An 8,221-nucleotide genomic window follows, 5' to 3' on the forward strand; every position below is an offset into this window, starting at 1 on the left:
GCAGCTCACAACGCAGGACGGGCGTCAGCGTCTGCGGCCGTGCGTCCCGTCTGTCCCGTTGTTCTGGGTGAGTAAGGCTGAGGCCTGTGACGTCATTACCAACGCTTTTGAAATGTAGAGACTTACAGTTCAAACAAAAGTTCTAAGAAGATTGAGAAGAAAACGGCAAAGCTGATCTTCACACGAGACCATCACCTGAGAAGTGAAAACACCAGGAAAACGTCCAAGTTGATTACTGTTTCTTTCTGATTTTTTTTTTTAAATAACAGTCTCTGACTCATCTTCCTCCCTCTTTGAATGGATGGACCGTTTCCGGGTGTAGAATGTAGATGGGACTGACATGTTGCCCGCCTCTCTCTTGTTCTGAGCTACCCTACACGCCCCATCCGGCGACGGTCCAGCGACCCGAGGACACGGTGAGTGAATTATTCATCGAAACAGAACTGGCGAAACGCAGAGCTCAGGTAGACTCCGCTAAACCCGAGAGGCTTCGTCTGGCATAGGTTTACAGCCGAGTTCCTGGCTCCCACAGTTGTGATCCGTTCAACAAACATCGAGCCGTTGGCCCACCCTGGAATCAGATGTCGTTACTCTGCCTGGCGTGAGCTCTAATCCTTACCATTAAATAAGATAAACTTACTCTTCCCGAACATTAGCCGCAGCACGTCCCCTTAAATAAGAACAGACTGAAGATCCCAAAATGCCCCAAAGTTATTCTCCAAAGACAATGCTGCCGATGACTTCTCCTAGATCAATCACCATTGAAGGTCGCCTGTCCTATTTGGCAATATTTGCTCAGTAACTAATAAAGATCAGCCTGTAGTTATTTATATTAGGTTATCATCTCTCCAGGGTGAAGCTTAATCCATTTTGCAATGTTTTTCCCAACAAGACAACATGAGTTTCTCCGCCTGAAAATGAATTAAGTGCACGGTTTCTAAATATGGGATCTGACATTGTTCTTGTTACAAAAAGCAATTTATTCCCCAAAAGGCTTACACTTCAAAGGTTATATAAAAAGGTTCAAATATCAATGCTATCCATTTTTCAATTACTGGGCTTCCTAACACCACTGGCTTTTGGACAGATAAGCAGTGGTATCAGTTTTCTTATTCAACATCTTATAGGTTTCCAATTCCACAGCACAGAGAAAGCAAATTTATTGTAATACATTTAGCTGCTTTGGAAACAGGAGAATCCAGTCTGTTTCCTCCAAGACTATAGAAGGTATCAAATAGCATCTTAAAGGGATATTTATGAAGTGCCCGATAGTAACGATTGCAATTGTAGATACAGCTTCAAGTGTCTACCTATAAACAGTCTCATATGTATATATATATATATATATATATATATATATATATATATATATATATACACACACACACACACACACACACACAAAGGTGAGGGGGCTGGGGAAAACGATTTTCAACGTATGAAAATGAAGGAGCCATGAAAACAATCCAAACATCTCCTAAAAGACAATCTACAGACACTTGTGTGTTCCTAAGAGGGAAGGAAAGAATCCTTTTGTCTTCGGTTGTGCCAGCAGATAAAAAGAAATGGCGTCATTCATATTTTCCTTCTGACAATTAAAAAGGATGCTTGGGATTATGCCTGAAGGATCATGTGGCAAAAAGAAAGAACGTCCTGATACTCAGGGAGAGATTTTTTTTTCTTGGTGTCAAACCAGGCATGTCACATGAGACTTTTCATAATTGGGTAATAAGGACGGGGCGGTCTGATGGACACAGGTCTGGAGGTCCTTCTCAGGAAGAAAACAAAACTTACGAGGAAAGGGAGCTGACACTGGTCACACGGAGTCACGGAGGCCGGGGTGCAGCGGCGGGGTACAGGCGTTCACTGCAGAGTCCCGCCCTGTACGGTGGCCTGTCTCCCCGGGGGTGGGGCCGTGGCCGTGGCGAGTGCCAGCTCTCCGCTCACGGGAGGGACGCTGCCTGCTCCCAGCCCCGCGGGGTGACCCGCGCACCCGCCCCGCCGCCGTGGACCCAAACGCAGACAGGTACGCCCACCGACAGCCCACGGGCACAGGACCCACCTGCAGGAAGTTCCCAGGTTAGACCCCAGAGACACGAGATTAGCAGCAGCCCCAGCAAGGGAAGAAGCACAGAGAGGGGACGAGGAGAGAAAGCGAGGCGTGAGAGGGCAGGAGCGGCAGGAGCACCAGAGCAGAGGCGGAGGGGACCGGCCGCGGGCTTCCCAAGCACCCCCAGGTCTGGATACAGAAGGGAACGGGACCCCCTGTTCACAACAGCTAACTCTGTGACGACGGCCACGCACAGCACCGAACCAGGTTCACCTGTACTTGACGGTCCCGCGTGGCCCATCCTTTCAAGGGCCCGCACTCCGCTGTCACCCCACTTCCCCTCGCTCCCCAGATATTCTCGTCCTAAAGGGAGCACCTTTACATCTTCCAAAATAACCCTCATAGGTCACCCTGCTTTTCAAACACATGCCCGCCCAGCTTACTCTTTTTCCCCTGTTCTTTCCCTGGAAAAGGGTGAATTCCTCTTCTGGAATTTCATTTGCTAATCCAAGCATGTCCTGTCCAGACACTCAGCTATGGCCTTGCAGGAAAAATATTTGGGGGGAGGGGCGAGGGGAGGGTGGACTCTCAGCCGAATGTTTTGGCCATTTTTAGAGCTAATTTCCACTTTTCCACTTTTCCTACTTGTAATGGGTTAAATTGTCTCCCCCCCCCCCCAAGAAGGAAACGTTCAAGTCCTAACACCCAGGGCCTCAGAATGTGACCTTGTTTGGAAACAGGGCCACTGCAGATGTAACTGTGTTACCGTGTGACCAGTGTCAGCTCCCTGATGTAACCAGTTAAGATGAGGTCATAATGGGGAGGGCGGGCCCCGATCCAATAGGATTTGTGTCCTTTTGAGAAGACAGAGACACCAAACAGAGACCAACTGAGACCAGAGGCAGAGACCGGAGTGAGGAGACTGCACACCAGGGAGTGAACGCCAAGGATCACCAGCAGCCGCCGGAAGCTGGAAGGCACAGAGAGGGACTCCCTTACCTGCTTCAGAGGGAGCACGGCCCTGCTCACACCCGTTTCAGACCGTTTTAGACCTCTGGCCTCCAGAACCGGGGGAGGAGACATTGTCTGAAGCCTCCTGGTTTGTGCGCTTTGTCACGGCCGCTCTGGAAACTGACACACACGCACGGCCACGACAAAGGCCCTTCACCACTGAGCTTGTGTCCAGCACCTTTCATGTTCCTCTGTGAAACAGCACCTGAGCAGGACGAACGCTGCAGGTGCGGGTGAGCCAGGACCCTCAGGAAGCAGCTGTCCGCAGAGGAGACACCTACAAACAAGAGAGCACATACTTACACGGATGCCCGTGTCGAACTGATTCCGTCAGGTGAAGTCTTCGTGGAGTGTGGACTGGACACGGTGGGGGGTGAGTGGTCAGCTGTGAACACCGTGGATGGTCTACATCATCTGCTGCCCGTTAAACTGCCAGAGTTTATTGACCACACCTCTTACCAGACAGCTTCTCTGCTATTGGCTTCAACGAATCAGGAAACGAAAATTTATAAACCAAGTAAGGACATATTATGAATCTGCTCCTTTCAAGCACACAACACATTTATCAGTTTCTATGTGCCATCGGATTGGAGGCATCATGAAACAAGATTCACACAAATCCTGAAGGACACCTAAGGCTTTGATCTGAAAGTCTAGAAAAGTCTGGAGTGACGCTCCTGGTTACATACTGGTTCCACCTGCACTGAGAGCTCTCTCCGGCTCCTGGAACTCCTTGTGGCATTAGTCTCTGCCCATAAGTCTTCTACAAGGAAGCAAGCTTGTCAGCTCAAAATTTGACCTTCGATTTCACGTATTTTGTTCAGGAAAGCACGTTACCCGACACCCAGAGGAGCACAACAGAAAGCCCCCTGAGGCCGTGCTTCCCTTCCTGAATATCAGCTCGGAGAACCTCCCAGTCTTGATGGAAATTTTCACTCGTGGGCATTTTTCTCACACGCTTCACTGAGTCTTCAAAACAACTGGATTTCTATTGGGTATGTGTTAGGAACGCCAAAGAAATTAATGATGAACAATGCAATGAACCTCAGTTATTCTGATGGGGGAAAAGACAACTTCTAAGGCTGGAGGCACTTGTGAGGCAACAGTGCCCATTTTCTGGGCTATCCTCCATCCAGATGCAGGTGACCAACGTCCAGGTGACGCGGCAGTCCTGCGTTAAGTGTTTTCATGTACCGACTCATACGATCCCACCACTCTCCTCCGGAGCCTATGAGACAGGAACCCTTATTTTTCTCATATTATCTATGAGAAAACTAAAGCAATGGGAAGGCTGGCTTCTAATACCTAATCAGTTGATGTACCAGGAGGATTCTGCATCCTGGGTGCTATCTGGAGATCTCTTGGGGACACGTGATATGTGGATCGCCTGGGACCCATGTGGCCGTGGGCAGTGCACCCTCAGGAAGGGTCCTGGGGAAGTGGCCTTGAAGTCGGTAGCTCAGCCACGTCAGAATGATGCGCCTTGTCTCACCCCAAGCCCTGAAGTTCAAGTACAGATCTCACGTTCCCCTCCATTTCAGTCATTAGCAACAAGCGGATGTAAGCGTAGGCACCAGGCACACCTGTGCTGGGGAGCCACAGGTTAATCGTTAGGGGCCATTGGCTCCTTGTGCAGACTGACCTCAAGGGACAAGGAGGAGGGGTTTCCACGATGGCTGTCGTGTGGCCTTTTCCACGCACCACATCCTCGAGCCCACCAGGAGGTTTTGTGAATTACCTCATCAATGCAATAAAAACAACAATACAAATGGCCCTGTGATGGAATATGTTCTTTATTTAAAAGCCAAAGGGTAAGAAATGGTTTTTGTGGGTCAGCAAGTTTTGCTAAATCTGATAAGTGCCTGGATCGGTTTTTAAATGCACGTTTGTATGTCTTCCGGCTACGTAAGCAAGCTGCCTTCGGTGGCTATTTCCTGGCCGAGAGTGACCGACCGGGATAGACCTCACCCAGGAAGTCATCAGACCCAACCTTCTGAGCTTGGGTGGTGCTCACAGGGAAACCTCGAATCTCAACGGGTACTTGTGGCTTTATCTTAATTAATATCTTCTCTCTCTGTCTCTCTATGAAAAAAATCACAGTGTAACTGGTGTGGTTTTTAAAAAAGAATAGTACTTAATTGCCATTCTAGCTCTACCATAAAATTATATCTACAATCATTATAATTTTGAATGTTTTTTGAAAGTACCTGTGTTTTGTTCTCTCTCTCAGCGAGCAGACAGAGCCAGGAGGAGCGGTCGACATTTCATAGGATGTTTGCCGTAGATGCCTTTCTCCTACTGATGTATTCCAGAAGACAAATGTACTAGTCTAAATTAGTTTTTTTTTTCCTTCTTTCCCTGCTGGTAATTAGCACTAGAGGGGATGGGTCTGAGTTAACTATTAATAGTTTAGAAGTAAACCTGAATTTTAGCAACAACACATTACCAGACAGTAAAAACCTGATTCTTCTGCTTCTGTTAAGAGCTTATCAATGAATGGAAGCTTCCAACTGTGTCTGACTATCGAACAATCGTGTTCCCAGCTGATGTTCGTTTATGCTGCACACTGCTGTATACCTGCACTGTTGTCTAACAGTGTTAATCTCTCCTAGCTGTGAGGGGTGCACAGAGAGCTTCCACAACGTCCCCGAGCCATCGGGCGACGCCTCCGCTCACACACCAGCCTTCGGGACTCCCCACGTCTCGCTGGAGCTCCTCTGCCTGGACGTGGGGACCTAACCCAAAGCAAGGGCAGATTACGCAGCACGGAGGACCCCTGCCTCCGGCTAGGTTAACCGAGTCGACCAGGACGTCTGTTACTCTCCTGCGTGTGCTTGGAGGAAAACAAGAAACAGAGTGAGGGCAGGTGGGCACGTCCGGCACCTACACGGGGCCGGGCACGCGGGGGCTCATAGCAGCCCTCCTCCCTCTTGGCCAAGCGTTTACGTCTAACTATATTTAACCCTCACCAAAATGCAATGTGGCAGTAACGGACCCACCTCCCAGATGCGAAACTTAAGCTCAGAGAGGCTGGGGACTTCGTAAGGTCACATGAGCGGTAACCGGCAGACTCAGGGGTCTGTCCAGGTGGATGGGCCCAAAGGTCGACCGTTGTCACCGGACCACGTGCCGCGCGTGATGGCCGTCCTCTGCCCTGTGCCCTTTGTCTTCCTCCTCCCGGTTAATCCTCCTGAGAAGAACACAGAAATATGTAAACTCGAGGAACAGGAAATAAAATTTCTGGAGCTTAGTGACGGCAAGCTGGAATGTGCAGAGAGCCCGTGGCCGGGACGGGAAACGTCGGTAGATGTGCCACAGCATTCGTCCGGAGCGTCCTTCCCCGCGGGAGACGAGAACGTGAGCCATCCCACCCGGCACCTCCACCCACCCGTGCCCTGCTCTCTCTCCCAGCCGCTGCCCGGCGCCCGATCCTGCCACTTGTCACCAAATACCCAGTGTTGTATTTCGTCAGTAAAACGGAGCGAAAAGTCCTTGCCCGGAAATCCTCGGAGGGCCGTTTGAAGAGCGAGCGACAAGAGCTGTGGAAAAGAAGACGAACACACAAGCCGAGTGTGGCATCGCTGCTGTCCTGCTCGAGTCCGACTGCTCCTCTGGCACCAACAGGTGCACGGGGCGGGGTCCCCAGGTGGCCCGACGGCAGGAGCCGGCCGGCTACCGCGGGCACCTGGGCCCTCAGGCAGCCGCAGACCAAAGTCCACACGAGACGCTGTACTTTTAGTTAAATCGAGCCTTCCTCCGAATTAAATGCCCTCCCAAGATAGGACAGTATCCTTTCATCAACATAATGTATTACAATCAATTTACTGGTTAGGACATTGAAAAGTGACCCTCAGACCTTAAGCACCCTCTCTGCCCCATAAAAATCCCTCCGGCCACAAGGCTGCCTCGCAGCCCCCAAACCCTGCGGCCGGAGCGGGCATTACCTGCCCTGAGACACAGAGAGTGTGGACCTGGCCAGGACGCCTGCCTTCTGTGAGCTATTCAAGGCGCGTGCCTCTAATAAGGCCACGTGCCCTTCGGAGATGTGACTCCTGTTAGACCCAGGGTTGCAGCCACGTCAAAGGCAGCATCTGTCCACACCAGCCCCACAGCAGCTGGCTTACCCCAGTCCACTGCTTGACGTAGTTCCTGCCCAACCTCTAAGCTGCTTTTGGGTGAAACTACGAGGCTATGTTGTGGCAAATAGCTAACCTTTTTTTTTCTTAATTTTTTTTAATGTTTATTTATTTTTGACAGAGAGAGAGACAGAGAGACAGAGCGTGAGCAGGGGAGGGGCAGAGACAGAGGGAGACACAGGATCCGAAGCAGGCTCCGGGCTCCGAGCTGTCGGCACAGAGCCCGACGCGGGTCTGGAACTCCCGAACCGTGAGATCGCGACCTGAGCCGAAGTCGGACGCCCAACCGACCGAGCCCCCCGGGAGCCCGCTAACCCTTGCCTGCATGCACGCACTGTATGGACAAAAGGCGTCTTACAGAAAGATACGCGAACAAGGCTGGGGTAAAATCGCATGGCCTTTCCAGCTGCAGCCCGTTCTCACCAGCACGGCTGCTGGGCCTAGAGCCCCCGAGCCCGACACCCTTCACTGTCCTATGTGTGAGGCAGCCCCTCCTGTCCGGCCTGGAGGGCTGTGGGGACCAGAGGACCACCTGCTGGAGGGCCGAGGCTTCTCCACCTGCTTCTCCTCGACACTCCTGTACCAACAGGCAAGCCACACACCACCAGGCGCGGTCATTTTAAGTGCACAATTCAATGATTTTTAGTACATGTACAGCCATGCACAATCGCTGTCACCTCCCCCCCCGAAAGAGACCCAGGGCCCGCTCGCGGCCCCAGCCACAGCCACGGTACTCGGCCACTTTGAAAACGACAGTTGTCCAGACCCCACTGCGGAGCCCTCGGGGGTGGGGGTGGGGGAGGGGGTGGGGGTGGGGGCAGGGTGGGGGAGGGGGTGGGGGTGGGGCGGGGTGGGGGTGGGGGCGGGTCCCCACCCGGTGTGTCCTAACACCACCTCAGGGGAGTCAGGCTTGCCCCAGGTCCGAGAAGCACCCCGAAAGGGAGGAAGCTCTCGGGTGGCTCCAGGAGAGGAGCCACCGGGCAGTGACGTGGTACGTGGTTCCCAGGAGCACAGGTTCGGGACC

The 8,221-nt window shown here is 51.8% G+C and overlaps 1 long non-coding RNA gene across 1 annotated transcript; it reads left to right on the forward strand.

Moving 5' to 3' along the window:
- Positions 1 to 4,202: 4,202 nt before the first annotated feature.
- LOC109251752 (uncharacterized) lies at positions 4,203 to 6,842 on the forward strand. Its single transcript, XR_002073679.2, has 2 exons — positions 4,203 to 4,872; positions 5,292 to 6,842. It is a non-coding gene; the product is annotated as an uncharacterized LOC109251752 (long non-coding RNA).
- The last annotated feature ends 1,379 nt before the right edge of the window (positions 6,843 to 8,221 follow it).

The sequence above is a fragment of the Panthera pardus genome, unplaced genomic scaffold (genome assembly GCF_024362965.1).
Source record: "Panthera pardus isolate Hobbes unplaced genomic scaffold, ASM2436296v1 HiC_scaffold_15, whole genome shotgun sequence".
Taxonomy (NCBI): domain Eukaryota; kingdom Metazoa; phylum Chordata; class Mammalia; order Carnivora; family Felidae; genus Panthera; species Panthera pardus.